The 18,857-nt window shown below is 39.2% G+C and overlaps 1 long non-coding RNA gene and 1 pseudogene across 1 annotated transcript; both read right to left on the bottom strand.

The window, feature by feature from the left end:
* Window positions 1-619: 619 nt before the first annotated feature.
* On the bottom strand, window positions 620-14,176 carry LOC106727896. Its single transcript, XR_001364142.1, has 3 exons — window positions 14,164-14,176; window positions 5,441-5,443; window positions 620-948 (listed from the first exon to the last, which is right to left on the bottom strand). It is a non-coding gene; the product is annotated as an uncharacterized LOC106727896 (long non-coding RNA).
* A 1,434-nt stretch (window positions 14,177-15,610) lies between these two features.
* Window positions 15,611-17,094, bottom strand: LOC102251641 (annotated as a pseudogene).
* Between the last annotated feature and the right edge of the window lie 1,763 nt (window positions 17,095-18,857).

The raw sequence follows: 18,857 nt of genomic DNA, 5'->3' as shown, positions 1-18,857 counted from the left end.
GCGCTCCAGGGCAAAGATACTTCAGAGTCATGACTTGGGACCAGGGGTGGATCTCAGAACAGTAACAGCATGACCTGGCATTAATGGCTCAGATTAGTGACCTAAGACACAGCTGGCTAATGCTGGTTTACAGTCACAACCTGGAATAAAGATTGCAACAGCTCAGACAGCAACAATATGGCTGGTTAAAGTGGTAAAAGTATGACCTGGGACAGGGGCAGGTGGGGCTCAGGGAAGTGAAGATGGCCTAGCAATAGTAGGACAAAGCTGTGATCTGGGGTCAGAGGTGTGGTACAGAGTAGTGGCAACTTTGGTCCCATATATGATATGGTACTACGGCTTCTGATCCCAGAAAGTGGGACAAAGCAGCAACTGTGGCCCCTGAACACAAGCTTCACTACAGTAACAGCTCCAAGTCCAAGTTGTAAGTGCAGTGATGGAGTCTATGTGGTAACTTGGTGAGCTGGTGAGCTGGTATCAGTGTTGGTTAAGACTGGGAGACCTCTGTAGTAAAGGATGCAATCAGTCATAGTGGTCAGGTGTGATGGTGTTCTTCTGCTGATTTTTTTACTTTTTGGGTGAAATTCCTATGACAGGATCGCAGCTCATGCCAAGTTGTAGGAAGAGCTCAGGAGATTTATCTCAGTGCTGTGGCAGATGCAATGGGGTGAGCACACTCCGCCTGCACAAGCTTCCTCGGCACACCAGGAAGTGGCATCGCCCGCCTGAGCAGACCCCCTAGAGCCCCTACATAGTACCCTGATCTTTCCTACTATTGGTTGCCCTATGGATGTTGTAAACTTCTGATTGGTCTGGAATGTTATATATGTTGCTGCACTTACACAATAAACTTAGATCTGCGTCACTGAACCGGTCTCCGGAGTCGGGCATGCTTCGTTAGGACTCCGTCGGCCTCACCCCCGTGGGACCTCCTGCTTCACCAAGTCTCTCTTGGCTGGGGGATGGAGTGATGCAGGTTATATGCTTCCTGTACTTCCTATGCAGTCATCATCAATTTTTAAACTCCACAGGGTTTCTGCTGCTTCTTTGTTGTCCAGAGGTTTCCATGAGCTATTTTCTTTAGTTTTTAGTTATTTGCTTTTTTGTGTATGCATGTGGGAGAGATGAATGTTGGTGCCTCCTAGCCTTTCATATTATTTCTAAGGTTGTGGGCATTTCCTTCTCAATTTGTAAAAGTGCTCACTACATTAATAATATTAAATTTTGTCCATGGTATAAAATGAAAATTTTTAAAAAATAGAGAAGAATCAGTGAGGACTCCTGGTTTCTACAGTGAGGCACTTGGAAGTAACCACTCCATTCTAACAAGTATAAAGCTAAACAGCCTTAAAATAAACAACTTTTCTTGGATTCATAAGAGAGGGGAGGACACAGTACACACTATTTTCCCCAAGATTGGAGACGCAGACACTATAAGGAGTTGTAGCTTCACAGAGCAGAACCACAAATGGAAACTGCCAAGGGAACTAAAGCCAAGGTAGGAAACCTGAACTGTAATTGACAAATTTTTGGAGGTTTGGTGTGAAGAAATCTGAAAGACAAAAACTTCAAGGGGACCAACTCATACAGGGAGAGAGTCATACAGGAGGTACCAACATTCATCTCTCCCACAATCTATAATAATAAAAGCATCCTATGCTAATTAGACCGGAGAGCTGAACGACCTTCCGGACGACCTTCCAGACAAAGCTGGGGCTGCGAGAGCCGAGCCCTTTGAATGAACTTCATGCATTGGGCCTCTAGTATTTTTATATTTACCTCTAGGAGTTCAGCCAAGTTTCCACAGTAAATATTAGAGAAAAATTCCCTTATGTTTCTGGAAGGTGGAGAGGAAAATATAAATCATTTTGAAATATGCCAGAGTACTCTGTTCTGCTTAACTAGGACTGTACTCAGGGAAAACTAGTTAACTAGAACCTATTTGCTGGAATATTATCAGAGCCTAATTGACCTAGATGACAAGAAATAAACAATTTCAGCTAGGTCTAGGCATACATCTGGGAACAATAAAATATTCAATTCCAGCCCACAATAGTATCCTTGTCTGATCTAAGGAGGGGAGGATGAGAACCCCAATTTAAGTTCATAGTCCAGATGTATAGACTCAATAAAATATCCTATATAATTAAATCCCAGCGACCATAATGGCAAAACAACCAGAACAACTGCTCAACCAGTCACTATGAGGTACACTGATCACCTCTTGGTCACTTTCCCCAGCCAGCAGATCCGATTGCCGTGGCACCGTGGCACCAGGCCAAGGCCCCTGCCCCCCACTGGTTGCACCACACACAGAGAGTGATGTGGTGGGGGTGGGGCTGGCAAGTGGATGGAATGGCCAACCTTTCAGTCCCTCCCCCCAGCTGTCAGGCTCCCATCGCTCAATGGCAAATGGGGAACCGGGGTGGGTGGTGGTGGGTGGAACAGCAAAACTCTTGGTTCCTTCCCCAGCCAGTATGCTCCGATCACCCGATGGTGAATGGGGACCTGGGGGTGGGTGGCAGGGAATGCAGCAGCACCAGGCCAAAGCCCCTACACCCTGCTGGTCACCCCAAACACAGAGGGCAATGTGGTGGGGGTGGGGCCGGTGAGCAAATGGAAGGGCCGACCTCTTGGTCCCTCTCCCTGGCCATCAGGCTCCCATCATCTGATGGCGAATGGGGAACTGGAGTAGGTGGCGGCGGAGGGCGGGGCCAGCTGCTGGCAGCCAGGGAAGATGGCCCTGATTGCAGACTAGGCCTAGGGACCATACCCGTGCATGAATTTTGTGCACTGGACCTCTAGTAGAGACATAATCATAGAACTATAGAATACAATTCCCTTCTTCCATAAATCACCACCACATTAGTAAAGGCCTATTTATAAACATTCCTTTTACCCAGTAACTGATGTTCATCTATCAAAAAATAAATAACAAGGATACCAAAAGGCAAAAATAAATAAATATAGATAGATAGATATAGATAGATAGATAGATAGATAGATAAGATAAGATATTATAAGCATCAGAACTATACATGCCATAGATGTTGGAATTATCAGACTAGAAATTTAAAACAACTATGATTGCAATACTAAGAACTCATAAAATAGACAGCATGCAAGAATATCTAGGCAATGTAAGAAAAGTTATGAAAAAACCTAAGAAAAATAAATAAATTTTAGAGATAAAAGCACTCTAATTGTAATAGTAATGAAGAATGAGTTTGATTGCTTATTATTGTACAGGATATGGCTGAGCTAAGAATCCCCAAGCTAGAGAATATATGAACAGAATCCTCAAAAACCAAAAGGAAAATAACAAATAGTGAATAAAAACAGAATGAAATATTCAAGAACTGAGTGGGACAACTATAAATGTCTAACATATGCATGATAGGAATACCAAAAGGAAAAGAAAGAGAGAAAAAAGCAGATGACTGAGAGTTTTCCCAAATTAATGTTAGACATCAAACTACAAATCCAGGAAGTTCAGAGAACACCAAGCAGTGTAAATGACAAAAGCAAACAAACCAAATAAGTAAGTAAGTAAGTAAATAAATAAATAAATACCTGGGTATAGTTCCAAAGTAAAAAAAATCAAAGATAATATAAAAATATTGAAAGAAACCAGAGGTGTGAAAGCATGCTAATTCTATTGCAAAAAATCTTTTAAACTGCTTTTTTTTTTTTAGAAAAAAGAAAAATATAAGTCAGAAACTTATGTGTTCATAAAGTAAGGAAGAACATCAATGAAGGGGTATGTGAAGGTATAACAAATACTTTTTTTCTTATTTTAATTTATCTGAGAGGAGTTTGTTCAAAATAATATTAAAAATCTAAGTGAAGTAAATGACAGCAATAATATAATGAATGAAAGAAAATAATTAGAATTTTTTAATTTTTATTTTAAGAAACTTACAGTACCTGTATAGTGTTATTTTAAAAATGACTTGGATAAGCTGTAAAAATAAATTGCAAATACTAGAGTAACCAATGAAAAAGAAAAAAAAATAGAACTGTTATGCCAAGAAAGAAGAGAAAATTAAATCACATAAAATGCTCAATTGAAAGCTCAGTAGAAGACAATACAAAGAACAGGGACAACAAATACCCAATTGAACTGGGTGGAGGGTGGCAATGGGGGAAAAGCCTGGGGATCTGTAATGCTCTCAACAATAAAGATTGACAAAACAAATACAAAAAAAGTAGCAATTATGCTAACTATTAATTAAATTATATCACTAATCATTTTGTTCAATGGCCTAAATGCACTATTTAAATCAGATATTATCAGAGAGGATTAAAAAACAATACTGAAATATATGTTGACTCAAAGAAACTTACTTTAAATATAATAATAATGCATATTAAAAGTCAATGCGTGGGGAAAATATATCATGTTAACACTAATCAAAAGAAGCAGGAGTAACTATATCAATTTCAGAGAGAGTAGACTTCAAAGGAAGATAAGTTATTAGAGATAACGAAATACATTACATATTTAGAAAGTGGTCAATTTTCTAAGAAGACAACAATTTGTAATGTGTATACACTTAATAATAGAGCATGAAACTATGTGAGACAAAAACTAATAGAATTGCTAAGAGAAATAGATGAATTCACTATCATAATTGGAGAATTTAACAACCCTCGATCAAAATTGGACAGATCCAGCAGGTATAAATTCAACAAGGACATAGTTGAACTCAATAACACCATCAATCGAATGGATGTAATTGACATCTATAGACTACTTTATCCCAAACCAGCAGCATACACATTTTTCTCAAGCTCAAATGGAATGTCTACAGAGACCACATTCTCGGCAATAAAACACACCTTAACAGGTTAAAAATAATGGCAAACACACAGTATCTGTCTTTAGACCATAATGAAAGTAAACTAGAAATCAATAACAGAAAGATAATTGGAAAATACAAAAATACTTATAAATAATGCATCGTTTGAAGAGGAAATCTCAAGAGAACTTTTAAAATACTTGAACTAGCCTTGGAACCAAGATGGTGGCATAGGTAAATGCCTGTACTCACCACCTGCCACAACCACATCAAAATTACAACTAAAATATAGAACAACCATCATTAAGAACCACCTAAAGCTGGCTGAATGGAAGTCCTACAACTACAGAAGTAAAGAAGAAAGCACATTGAGATTGGTAAGAGGGACGGAAGCAGGGAATGTGGCTGGTCTGACATACATGTGTGCCATTTTTTTTAATAGGGAGGGAGATAGTCCCTGCAGATGCTGCCTGTGAGGAGCAGAGGGTCCCAGCCCCTCAACAGATTCCCAGAGCTGGGAAGAGAAGTCCCCATAATTTGGGGCTTTAAAACCAGTGGGAATTGTGGCTGAGTGACAGGGAGGCTGTTGGAGACCCAGGTGTCCCTCTTAAAGGGCCAGCACATGAACTTACTTGGACTCACTTCCTCTGCACTCCAGCCCCAGGAGGTGTTGGGTGACCCAGACACATATGTAGAGGAACTGGATTGTCTGGAATTGGGGCAGGAACTCAAGGGTGGCTTTCTTCAAGACAGAGGTGCTCACAGAGGTCATTGTTCTCACACTAGGTCCTCCCCTGTCACAAGATGGAGCCTTATCTGAGACTTCATCAACATGGCGTACACTATTTGCTCCACCCTGGGGATTCCTGAGACAAGACTGTGCACCTAGAGTGCCCAGCCCAGGTGACAAGGGAGGCTGAGCCACTGGACCTTACAGGACACCTACTGCACAAGGCCACTCTACCAACTCCAGGAGACATAGAAGTTCTACCCAATACATAGAAACAAACTCAAGGAAGCAACCAAAATGTGGAGACAAAGAAACATGTCACAAATGAAAGACATGAAAAAAGCAAACTACTGGATACAGAGTTCAACACCATGGTTATAAGGTTACTCAGGGATCTTCATGAGAGCTTCAAGGACTTAGTGAGACTTTCAAGGATCATAGCGAGAATGTCAAAGACATGAAAAAGGACCAGTCAGAAATTAATCATACACTAACTGAAATAATGAATAATTTACAGGGATTCAACAGTAGAGTAAAGGATGCCAAGAATCAAATCCATAATTTGAAATATGAGGAACCAAAAACCATGCAATCAGAAGATCAAAAAGAAAAATAATAATCCAAAAATGTGAAGATAGTGTAAGGAGCTGCTGGGACAACTTCATCATACCAACATTCTCATTATAAGGATGCCAGAATGAGAAGAGAGAGAGCAAGATAATGAAAACCTATTTGAAGAAATAATGACAGAAAACTTCCCCTACCTGGTGAAAGAAATAGACTTAAAAGTCCAGGAAGCACAGAGAGTCCCAAACAAGAATCCAAAGAGGACCACAACTACACAAATCATAATTAAAATGCCAAAGGTTAAAGACAAAGAAAGAATCTTAAAAGGAGTAAGAGAAAAGCATTTAGTACCTACAAGGGAGCACCCATACGACTGTCAGCTGATTTCTCAATGGAAATTTTGCAGGCCAGAAGGGAGGGGCAAGAAATATTCAAAGTGATGAATAGCAAGGATCTACCACCAAGATTATTCTACCCAGCAGAGCTAACTTTTAGAATTGAAAGTGAAATAAAGAGCTTCACCACCAAGATTACTCTATCCAGGAAAGCTAACGTTTAGAGTTGAAGGTCAGATAAAGACAAGAAAAATCTAAAAGGAGTTCTTCTCCACCAAACCAGTATTACATGAAATGTTGAAGTGTATTCCTTAAGAAGAGGAAGAAAAAGAAGAAAAAAAAGATAAATATATGAACAATAAAATGCCAATAAATACATATCTATTGATAATTGAATCAAAAAATCAAAATAAATGAACAAGAAATCTAGTGAACAAAATAAACTGGTGAATACAATAGAATATGAGGCATGGAAACAGGGAACAGAATGATGAACTCAGAAGGATGCAGTGAGGGGGAAGGTGGGAAGAGATTAACCAAAGATCTTATATCTATCTATCTATCTATCTATCTATCTATCTATCTATCTATAAATAGGTAATATGCAAATGAGGTCAGGACTCCATAAGGATCACAACCAGCTCAGGAGGTGGGGCCTGGCACAGCCCCAAGCCTGAGAGAACAACTCACAGGTGCAGCCGGAGCCTGAGAGATCAACACAGAGGGGCGCCTGCTCCGAACCTCTGAGGCTACCTGCAGCTGGGGACAGGCTCCAAGTGGGGATATAATCCTTTAACACACACACACACACACACACACACACACACACGGCACCTGCTCCAAGCCTCCGAGGGCAGACTGCGGCTTAGGCCTGCTCCCCACGGGGAGCGTGCCTAAGCCGTCAGTAGGACATCTCCTGAGGGCTCCCAGACTGTGAGAGGGTGAAGGCTGGGCTGAGCGGCCCCCACCCCCCAGTGCATGAATTTCATGTACTGGGCCTCTAGTACTAGTATATGCATTATCTATGAACACAGACAATAAGGTGGTGAAGGTCTGGGGCAGGGGAGATGGGTGGGAATCAGGTAGAGGGGGACAATAGGGTGGAAAAAGAAGGACATATGTAATACTCTCAACAATAAAGATTTTAAAAATAATAAAAATTTGATCTAAGTAAAAATGTAAAAAAAATATCAAAGTTTGTGAGATGCAGCAAGAGCAGTGTTTAGAGAAAAACATAGAATTTGATGTATTTATTAGAAAGGAATAAAGCTCTAAAATTAATAATCTAGGTTTTCAGGTTAGGAATCTAGGAAAAGATGAGCAAACTAAATTCAAAGTAAGTAGAAAAAATTAAAGCAGAAAGCAATGGTATTGAAGAAAGGAAATAAATAGGTAAAATCAATGAAATTAAAAGTGGTTCTTTAACAAAGATCAATGAAGTTAATAAGCTTCTAGGCAGGATAAACTATAAAAAAAGAGAAAATACACAAATTACCAATACAGAAAAAAAAAGAATAGACGTCACTACAGATCATATGGACATTAAAACAACAATAAAACAATGCTATCAATATTTCTATGTCCACAATTTTTTAAAATTATATCTTTATTGTTGAAAGTATTACATTTGTCCTCCTTTTTCCCTAATTGACCCTTTCTAGCCCCGCCACCATTCTCCACCAAGGCCTTCACCATCCTATTGTCTATGTCCATGGGTTATGTATATATGCATACAGGTTCTTTAGTAGATCACTTCCCATCCACCCTCTCCTGCCTTCCTTCTGAGATTCCACAATCTGTTCCACAGTTCTATGTCTCTGGATCCATTTTATTAATCAGCTCACTTTGTTTATTAGATTCCACATATGAGTGAGAGAATGTGATACTTGTCTTTCTCTGCCTGACTTACTTCACTTAGCATAATATTCTCCAGATCCGTCCATGCTATCTCAAAAGGGTAAGAGATCATTCCATTTTACTGCTGCCTAGTATTCTATGGTATAAATGTACCACAGCTTTTTTATCCAGTCATCTGCTGATGGACACTTGTGCTGTTTCCAGATCTTAGCTATTGTAAAGTATGCTGCTCTGAACATAGGGGTGCATACATTCTTTCTGACTAGTGTTTCAAGTTTCTTAAGATATATTTCTAAACGTGGGATCACTGGGTCAAATGGTAGTTCCATATTTAATTTTTTGAGGAAACTCCATACTGTTTTCCATAATGGCTACAACAGTCTGCATTCCCACCAGCAGTGTATTAGGGTTCACTTTTCTCCACATCTTGGCCTGTACTTGTCATTTGTAGATTTGGTGATGGTAGTCATTCTAAAAAGAGTGAGGTGATACCTGCATGTCATTTTAATTTTCATCTCCCTGAAGATAAGTGACTTTTAGCATTTTTTATATGGTTCTTGGCCATCTGCATGTCCACTTTGGAAGAGTGTCTATTTATACCCCTTTCCCATTTTTTAATTGGATTATTTGTCTTCCTTTTGTTAAGTTGTATGAGTTCCTTATATATTTTGGATATCAACCCTTTATCAGATGTATCATTGCCAAATATGTTCTCCCATACAGTGGGCTTCCTTTTTGTTTGATGGTTTATTTTGCTGTGCAGAAGTTTTATTTTGATGTAGTCCCATTTTTTTATTTTTCCTTAATTTTCTTTGCACTAGGAGATATATCTGTAAACATATTGCTATAAGTGATATCTGAGATTTTGCTGCTTATGGTTTCTTCTAGGATTTTTATGGTTTCATGTCTTACATTTAAGTCTTTTATCCATTTTGAGTTTATTATTGTGTATGGTGTAACTTGATATCTGGTATTGTGATCCCTCTAACTTTGTTCTTCTTTCTAAAGATTGCTGCAGCTATTTGGGGTCTTTTTTGGTTCCATATAAATTTTGAGAGTATTTGTTCTAGATCTGTGAAATATGCTGTTGGCATTTTGATAGAGATTGCATTGAATCTGTACATTGCTTTGGGTAGTATGGACATTTTAATGAAGGTAATTCTACCTATTCAAGAAGAGGATATAGTCTTCCACTTGTTTGTATCTTCCTCTATCTCTTTTTTCAACATCCTGTTGTATTCTGAGTATAAGTCTTTTACCTTCTTGGTTAAGTTTATTCCTAAGTATCTTATTTTTTGTTGTTGCAATGGTAAATGGGATTATTTGTTTAGTTTCTCTTTCTGAGAGTTGATTATTGGTGTATAAAAATTCAATTGACTTCTAGATGTTAAGTTTGTATCTTGCTACATTGAAAAATTCATTTATTAAATCTAGTAGCTTTTTGGTGGAATCTTTGAGGTTTTCTATGTACAATATTATGCCATCTGCAAAGAATAAGAGGTTTACTTCCTCCTTCCTATTTTGATGCCTTTTATTTCTTCTTCTTGTCTGATCCCTGTGGCTAGGATTTCCAGTACTATATTTAATAAGAGTGGTAAAAGCAGATATCACTGTCTTGTTCCTGTTTTTAGGGGAAATGGTTTTAGTTTGTGCCCATTGAGTATGATGTTGGCTGTAGGATTGTCATTTATGACTTTTATTATGTTGAGGTATGATCCTTTTATTCCCACTTTGCTGAGAGATTTTATTGAAAATGGGTATTGGATTTTTTCAAATGCTTTTTCTGCATCTATTGATATGATCATGTGGTTTTTGTCTCTCAATTTGTTTATGTGATGTATCATGTGTATTGATTTGCAGATATTGTACCAGCCTTGCATTTCTGGAATAAATCCCACTTGGTCATGGTGTATGATCTTGTACATATATTGTTGGATCTGGTTTGCTAATATTTGTTTGGGATTTTAACATCTAGGTTCATCAGGGTTGTTGTCCCATAAATTTCTTTGTAGTGTCTTTATCTTATTTTAGAATCAGGATAATACTGGCCTCATCAGCAGAGCTTGGAAGTGTTTCTTCCTATTGGATTTTTTTTTTGGAATAGTTTGAGGACTATAGGTGTTAGTTCTTCTTTGAATGTTTGGTTTAACTTCCCTATGAAGCCATCTGTGCCTAGACTGTTGTTTGTTTGGAGTTTTTGATTACTGCTTCTGTTTCATCAGTTGTTATTGGCCTATTTAGGTTTTCTGATTCTTCCTGATTTAGTTTTGGGAGATTGTATTTTTCTAGGAATTTGTCCATTTATCCACATTGTCCAGCTTGTTGGCATATAGTTGTTCATAGTATTTTGGTGGTGTCAATTGTTCTTTCACTGCTTTCATATCTGATTTTATTTATTTGTGTCTTCTCCCTTTGTTTCTTGATAAGTCTGGCTAACAGCTCATCAATCTTATTTATCTGTTCAAAGAAACAACTCTTGTTTCTTTGACGTTTTGTATTTTTAAGCCTCTTTTGAGGAGGCTAAAAGGTTAATTCCAATGTAATCCTGATATTGGGGGTGGGTGGGCTATCAATCTGAATCCATGCCAGCAAGCTCAGTGTACATTCTTGATAACCTATAATTAAGTCACTAACTCTTTCCCAGAAACTGGTCTTGCAGAACCTGTTCATGAGGCCATAAAACTGTGAACAGTGCACTGCTCTGGAGGGAGGATTATTAATGCTGGCACCAGGCCAGACCATCAGATATGGCCTGGAGACCCCCAATACCTGGGGGCCTTCTTGCAAGGCCCGCAGAAAGGACCGGAAGCATAATCCATATTTTTAGGACAAAGACCCCAGGAAGATATAAAAGAGAAGCCCCCTGCATGTTACTTTACTCAGATTTGGAAAGTTATTCCCTGAGTCCGCTGGCATAAATAAACAGTGTCACTCCTTTTCTCTAAAACGTTGCTTGGTTTTTCTCTGGTCTTCTGCAACACTATGACGTTTATTGCTACGCTAATCTTTATTATTTCCTTCCTTTCACTTTGTGCTTTTCTTGTTTATCTCTTTATGATTCTCTAAGTTGTAGGGTTAAATAGTTTATTATTAATTTTTCTTGTTCTTTTTGAGGTAGGCCTGTACTGTAGTGCTGTGAACTTCCCTCTCAGGACTGCTTTTGCTGTGCCCAGATATTTTGGGTTGTTGTGCATTCATTTTCATTTGTTTCCAGGAAGTTTTATATTTCCTTCTTGATCTTGTTGTAACCCATTCATTGTTTAATAACATGCTATTTAGCCTCCATGTGTTTGAGTGTTTTTACTATATTTGATTTCTAATTTTATTCCATTGTGATCTGAGAAGATGTTTGATATGATTTCAATTTTCTTCAACTTGTAGAGACTTTTTGCATCCTAACTTGTGGTCTACATTTGTGAATTACCCATGTACACTCAAGAAGAATGTATATTCTGCAGCAACTTTGACATGAAATGTTCTATAAATGTCAATTAAATTCATCTGATCCAGTGTGTCATTTAGAATCACTATTTCCTTGTTAATTTCTTTTCTGGAATATCTATCCAGTGAAGTCAGTGGTAAAGTCTTATAAAATGTTTAAATATACTTAGGTGCTCCTATATTGTGTGCATATATGTTTACCAGGGTTATATCCTCTTGTTGGATCAATACCATTAGTATTATGTAGTGACTTTTGTTGTCTCTTGTAATTGCCTTCATTTTGAAGTCTATTTTGTCAGATATGAGTATTGCTACCCCAGCTTTTTTTCTATTCTATTTGCATGGACATTTTTTTTTCCATTCCTTCACTCTTATCCTGTGTGAGTCTTTTGAGATGGGTCTCTTGTAGACAGCATATAATTGGATCATTTTTTTTGTATCCATTCAGCTACCCTATGTTTTTTGCTTGGAGCATTTAATCCATTTACATTTGAGGTTACTATTGATAGGTACTTATTTATTGTCATTTTAATTCTTTATATCCTTGTTTCTTTCTATATATATTTCCTCTTGTCATTACAGCAGTCCCTTTAGCATTTCTTGCAGTCCTGGTTTGGTGGTAATAAACTCCTTTAGGTTTTTATTTGTCTGGGAAGCTATTATTTCACTATTTTAAATGATAGCCTTGCTGGACATAGTGATCTTGGTTTCAGATCTTTGGTTTTCATTACCTTGAATACTTCATGCCATTCTCTTCAGGACTGTAGAATTTATGATGAGAAATCAGCTGTCAGCATTATGGGAGCTCCTTTATAGGTAACAAATAGCTTTTTTCTTGTAGCCTTTAAGATTCCCTCTTTGTCTTTAATTTTTGGCATTTCAATTATGATGTGTCTGGGAGCATGTTTGGGTTCTTCTTGCTTGGGATCCTCTGTGCCTCCTGAACTTGTGTAACTTTTTCCTTCAATAGGTTAGGAAAGTTTTCTGCCATTATTTCTTCAAACACATTCTCTTTCCCTTGCTCACTCTCTTCCCCTTCTGGCACACTTATTATGTGAATATTTTTAAGGTCCATGTTGTCCCCCAGCTCACTTAAGCTGTCCTCTTGTTTTTTCATTGTTTTTTCTTTTTGGATCTCTGATTGAGTGATTTTTTTCTAACTTGTCTTCTAATTCACTGATCTGATCCTCAGCTTCCCCTAATCTGTTTTGTATGCCTTCCAATGTGTTCTTTATTAGGTCTATGTCATTCTGTATTTCTGACTGGTCTTTTTTTCACAGTTACTATATTTTTTCTAACTGTTAAGCATCATTGCCATCATTATTCTAAACTCTATAGCTGGTGACTTTTTTTTAATCTCCATTTAGTTTAGCTCTTTTTCTGGATAATTCTCTGATTCTTTCATTTGTAGGTTATTTTTTTGTGTCCCCATTTTGGCCACCTGTTTTGGTTTGTCTCTATATATTAGTTAGATATGCTATGACTCACAGCCTCTAGGGCAGGACAATGTCAGATGCTGTTTGTGACTGGCCGTGTATCCTGTTTAGAACTATCAGCCTTCCACAGCTTATGGCTCCCTCTGCTAGGGCTGGGTGCCTTTGTAAAGGACCAAGTTATGCTCTAGGGACTGCTTTTCCAAGCCCCAGGCTCAGAAGGAGATCAGGCAAAGACTCAAAACCAACAGAGTTCCACCTCTGCCTGTAGTTTTATTGTTATTCTCAAAGTCTTAAATTGCCTAATGTTATAGACCACAGGGTGGGGTGAGAGGTCTTCCAAAAAGGTGGGATAACTGCCTTCCCTCCAGGCAAAAACCACCTGGATAACAAATGTCTGTGTAAAAAAGATGTCCTCTGCAACTTGAGGGGATAATTCAGCACAGAAAAACTGAATGTCTGCCATCCAATCTCCAACCTCAGAGCCCCCAACCCTGGAGTCTCCTCACACAGCTCCATTCCATTCTTCCCTCCCTCTGTCAGAGCCCAAGATAAGTGGCTGCACACAAAATTTTGTGTGTGGACCCTTTGATAGGGTGCCTGCATTTCCAAGAATCTCTCCATGGCAGAGAGCAACCCTGTGCTTTTCACAGCGAGATGTTCTTTGGGTTCCTTTCTCAGTTCTGTTTTTCTGGGCTTCGGAGCCCAGCTTGGGGTCTAGACCACAGAGTTGTCAGTGGGAACTTCCCACAGCTTAGATATTCCTCCAGACATTTCACTGCTGTCTGTGGGTGCCTGGACAGCCCTTTCATGCCTCCACACTTCCTACTAGTCTCTATGTGGTTTCCACTTTCTGTCCTTGGTTATCATGGTTCTCTCCAGCTAGTCTTCATTTGATTTTTCCAGCTGTTTTGTTTTGTTTGTTTTTTCTTCTGTATTTTGGTTGTATTTCTAGTTTGGTCCTAAGAGAGTGTCACTGTACCTTCCACTTAGTCCACCACCATTTTTAATTTTCTCCTGTCCACAAATTTGATAACCTCAATGAAATTATCCAATTCCTTGAAAGACACAATTTGCCAAAACTCAAACAAGAAGAAACAGATAATTTTAATGGGTCTCTATCTATTAAAGAAATGGAATCAGTGATAAATAACCTTCCAAACAGAAACCCCTAGGCCCACTGGTGAATTCTTCCAATTATTTAAGGAAGAAATTGTATCAATTTCCTTGCATGTCTTTCAGAAGCTAGAAACAGAGAGAATATTCCTTAATCCATTCTATGAGGACAGCACTACTTTAATAACAAAACCTGATAAAGACATTATAAAACAACAACTAAATACCAATAATTTTCATAAACACAGATGTAAAATTCCTCTATAAAATGTTAATACATTAACTGCAAAAATATAAAAATATTTATTCACCACAACAAAATAGGCTTTATTCCAGGTCTGCAAGGCTGTGTCAAAATTCAAAAACCAATTAGTTGAATTCATCACATTGACAGGCTAAAAAAGGGAAAAAAATCATATGATTATATCAATGGATGCAGAAAATGCATTTGAAAAAATCTAACACTCATTCATGACAAAAAAATTTAGTAGACTAGGAATAAAAAGGAGCTTCCTCAACTTGATTAAGAATACTCATTAAAAAATACAGAAAATAATGTGCTTAATGGTGAGAAATTTGAATCATTACCACTAACATCAGGAAAAAGACAAGGATGTTTTTTCTAAGTGTTCCCTTCATCATTGTACTGGAAGTACTAGCTAATGCAAAAAAGTAAGAAAATAAAATAAAAGGTATACAGATTGGGAACAAAAAGACATCATGGCATGATAATTTTGTCTAAATTCAGAAAAAATTCACAATCAAACAATTATAGCAATGTTGCAGGATACAAGATTAATATAAAAAACAATCATTTTCCTATTTATCAGCAATGTAAAAGTAGATTTTATTATTAAAAATATAGTACCATTTACATTACCATGTAAAAACAAAATACTTAGGCACAAATTTACCAAAATATGTATAAGATTATATAAAAAATCTACAAAATTCTGGTGAATAAAATTAAAGAACAAATATATATTTCATATTCATAGATAGAAAGACTCAATATTATCAGCATGTCAATTCTTTCCAACTTGATATACATATAGCTTTAATGCAATCTCAAACAAAATCCCAGCAAGATTTCTTTCTTTTTTTTTTCACAAACTAGAGATATAAACCTTTATTTCACAATTTTGCTATAGTTCACTTTCTAATAGGACATGCACTGAGGACACAGTTTCAAATTCTGGGAAAGCAGATGCTGGGTGTCTTCCAGGCAGGAGCAAAGACATGGTCACTCCAGGGCTGATGCATTCCTGAGGCTCTCAGGCAGCAAGGACCAGATGTTCCAGTGTCATCCAACCCCAGTTTTACTTAGAGCTACCCTCCTTTTTTGGGGCCATCAGTCCTCATTTCATGCCAAATTTTCACTAGAGCCTCCCTGTTCTTCCAAATGAGTTCATGACCATAAGTAATATACCATATTCCAAAGAGAGCTCCCCGAAGATGTGCTTCATGATCAAAACATGTCCATCCCAGGATCATTCCTGCTATATCCTTATCAATAATGGCTTTTAGGGCATTCCCTGTGGTGAACGTGAACATTGGAAGAGAAATAATGGCGAGCCTCCCTTCTGGGATCTTAGTGCAGACAGCTGCAAGGACCATCATGATTGCGCCTGATGCTCCAAGTGATGGTCCATGTCTTCCTGTAGGCACTTTACACACATAACTGAAAAAATTGGAAATAACACCTGCAGATAAGTACACCACCATGAACTGCTCTTGACCCAGGATATTCACTATGCTGGAGGAGAAGTACCACAAAACATACATGTTTGTTGCATATGAAACAAGGAGAAATGACTGAATGTAGACATCAAAATTGGAGAACAAAGGTCCTTTGAGGCTGGACTGGATGTGAAATATCTGATCATTCCCCGCTGTAAAGAAGGTGCTCTCCATAAACAGAATACAAAAGCATTTACAGCTAAAATACCTATCAACAGTCCGCTGGCCATCACTTAGGTTATTCCACCACTAAAAAAAAAGGCATTACAAGAGTCTGAATAGGATATGGAGAAGGTTAAAAGACTGTTTCTTCTACAGGAGGAATCAAAGCACTTCTCTTGTATGCTTCACTGCCGGAAGCCACCCCTTGCCAATATTCTCAGTGCACCAAGGAATGCGGAAGGCCAATGGATCTTGAGCTTTAGAAGGGCTGACACTAAGCACTAATTGTTGTGTTGAGATAGTGGTGTCTCAAAGCAATTCCCTAACCTGATAATTCTTTTACTGTTTACCAAACTTTACCTTTGATATGCCTTTATGCATTGCTAAAGGGCAAATGTGTATTCAAGAAAAAAGATGGCAACTGGCAAGAAGGTAGTGAGGGAGAGTGTGTGTGTGAGAGAGGGAGGTGGCGATAGAGGAGTGTGTGGACATGTGTGGTGTGTGTGTGTGTGTGTGTGTGTGTGAACTAGGGACAGTTAGATCCTGTAGGTCTTCCAGGCGGCTGCCAAACCGGGCAGTCTTAGAAGGTGAAACCCCACTGCCACCACAAACACACTGGGAAGGACACTGCTGTCACAGAAACCACACCATTTTGAATAACAGAACTGATTTAGACTAGGATCCTAGCCTTGCCACAACCCAATCTGGTCTCAGACGCAAACTGGAACCCTACAGCCACTTGGGACAAAGACCTGTGACCACAGCTGCAGACCCACGGACACCAAGACTCCAAGCATCCCAGTGGTGGATTTCTGTGAGTCACAGAGCCCATTCCCTTCCATGCTGGCTTGCTGCAGTGGCATAGAAACTGCTAGACCTGCTCCACACAAGCAGGTCTCCTGCTCACACATGGTGGCTGTGCTACCTGAATGTGAGCCTGGGCATGCAGACACAGAGAGTTTGTTCCGTGCAGTGCACATTTGCATGACCTGACCCCATGCCCACACAGGGAGGCTGCACTAACTGAATTTGAGCCTGGGCGTGCAGACACAGTGAGTCTGCTTCCTGCAGCGTGCACCCACATAACCAGACACCATGCCCATACAGAGTGGCTGTGCTACCTGAATTTGAGCCTGTGTACATGGACACAGGGAATCGGTTTCCCACAGCACTCACTTGTGTGACCAGACCTTAGACCCACACAGGGCAGCTGTGCCACCTGACTTTGATTCTCTGTGAGTGCACAAGGAAGTCTGTTTCCTGCAGTGCAGGAATGGACGTCCTGCCAACACAGGGCAGCTATGCAACCTGGTCCCCCAAGCAGACTGGGGATCCTAATTCTCCACGCAAGAGGCAGCACAGAGCACTAGTGACTTTGTTTCTCATTGCCTGGGCACGGGATCCCTGATTCTGAGGACACGCACACTAAGAGCCAGTGATTCCAATGCTCAGCATATGAGCACACAGGGACCCTGATTCTTGGCGCGAGGCTTCACCAAGTGACAGGGACTCCAATACTCTATTCTCAGCATGGGCACAGGTGGACACTGACTCCTGGCATGTGGTAAGGAACTCTGATTTTTGGCACACCCCAGCAGGGTCTCTTTTTTAGCATGGCGCAGGTGGGGTCCCTGATTCTAGGTGCATGCATGAGGCCAAAATGAGCACCAGTGACTCTAATCCTGGGCAAGCGTGGTTCCCACATACCCATGGCAGCTACATGTCTTGGTGTTGGAGCTCTTCAGCAACACTTAGGGGGTGCAAGCCCACTGCACATGGCTCAGCCCCCACGACTCGATGATTGGACCTTCTGGTGATAGTTAGAATGGGAATACAATGAAACAATCCCCAGAGGAAAGAAAAATAGGAATCTCCAAGAAAAGAAATAAGTGAAACAGAAGCATGCAACATGACAGAAAAAGAATTCAGAGCAATGGACCTAGAGTTCATAAACCAGATGGACGAGAATCAACAACCTATGCAAAAATCAGGAAGAAATCAAAAGTGATATAGCTACAATCAAAAACACCATGGAAAGTTTCAACAGTAGACTAGAAGAAGCAGAGGATCGAATTAGTGAGTTAGAAGATAAGGTAGAGAAACAAGCCCAATCTGAACAGCAACTGGAGAAAAAAATTAAAAAGAAGAAGAGCCTAAGGAAGCTTTGGGACAACACGGAACAATGTAACATACATGTAATAGGGGTGCCAGAAGGACAAGAAGAGCAGCAAGGATTAGAGAATATATTTGAGGAAATAATGACAGAAAACTTCCCTGATATGGGGAAGAAAAAAGTTACACAAGTACAGAGAGTCCCAAGCAAGATGAATCCCAAAAGATCCACACCAAGACACGTCATAATTACAATAGCAAATGTTAACAACAAAGAGAGAATCTTTAAGGCTGTAAGAAAGAGACAGAGAGGTACTTACAAAGGATACCCCATCAGATTATCAAATAATTTCTGAACAGAAACACATCAAGCTAGAAGAGAATGGAATGAAGTATACAAAGTGAAGCAAAGCAAAGGACTGAATCCAAGAATACTCTATCCAGCAAGACCAGGGGTCCTCAAACTACGGCCCGTGGGCCACATGCGGCACGCCGAAAACATTTATCCGACTTCAAAATAAGATATGTGCAGTGTACATAGGAATTTGTTCATAGTTTTTTT

This window comes from Myotis brandtii, unplaced genomic scaffold, assembly GCF_000412655.1.
Source record: "Myotis brandtii unplaced genomic scaffold, ASM41265v1 scaffold497, whole genome shotgun sequence".
Taxonomy (NCBI): domain Eukaryota; kingdom Metazoa; phylum Chordata; class Mammalia; order Chiroptera; family Vespertilionidae; genus Myotis; species Myotis brandtii.
This window is presented reverse-complemented; position numbering and strand designations above follow the sequence as displayed.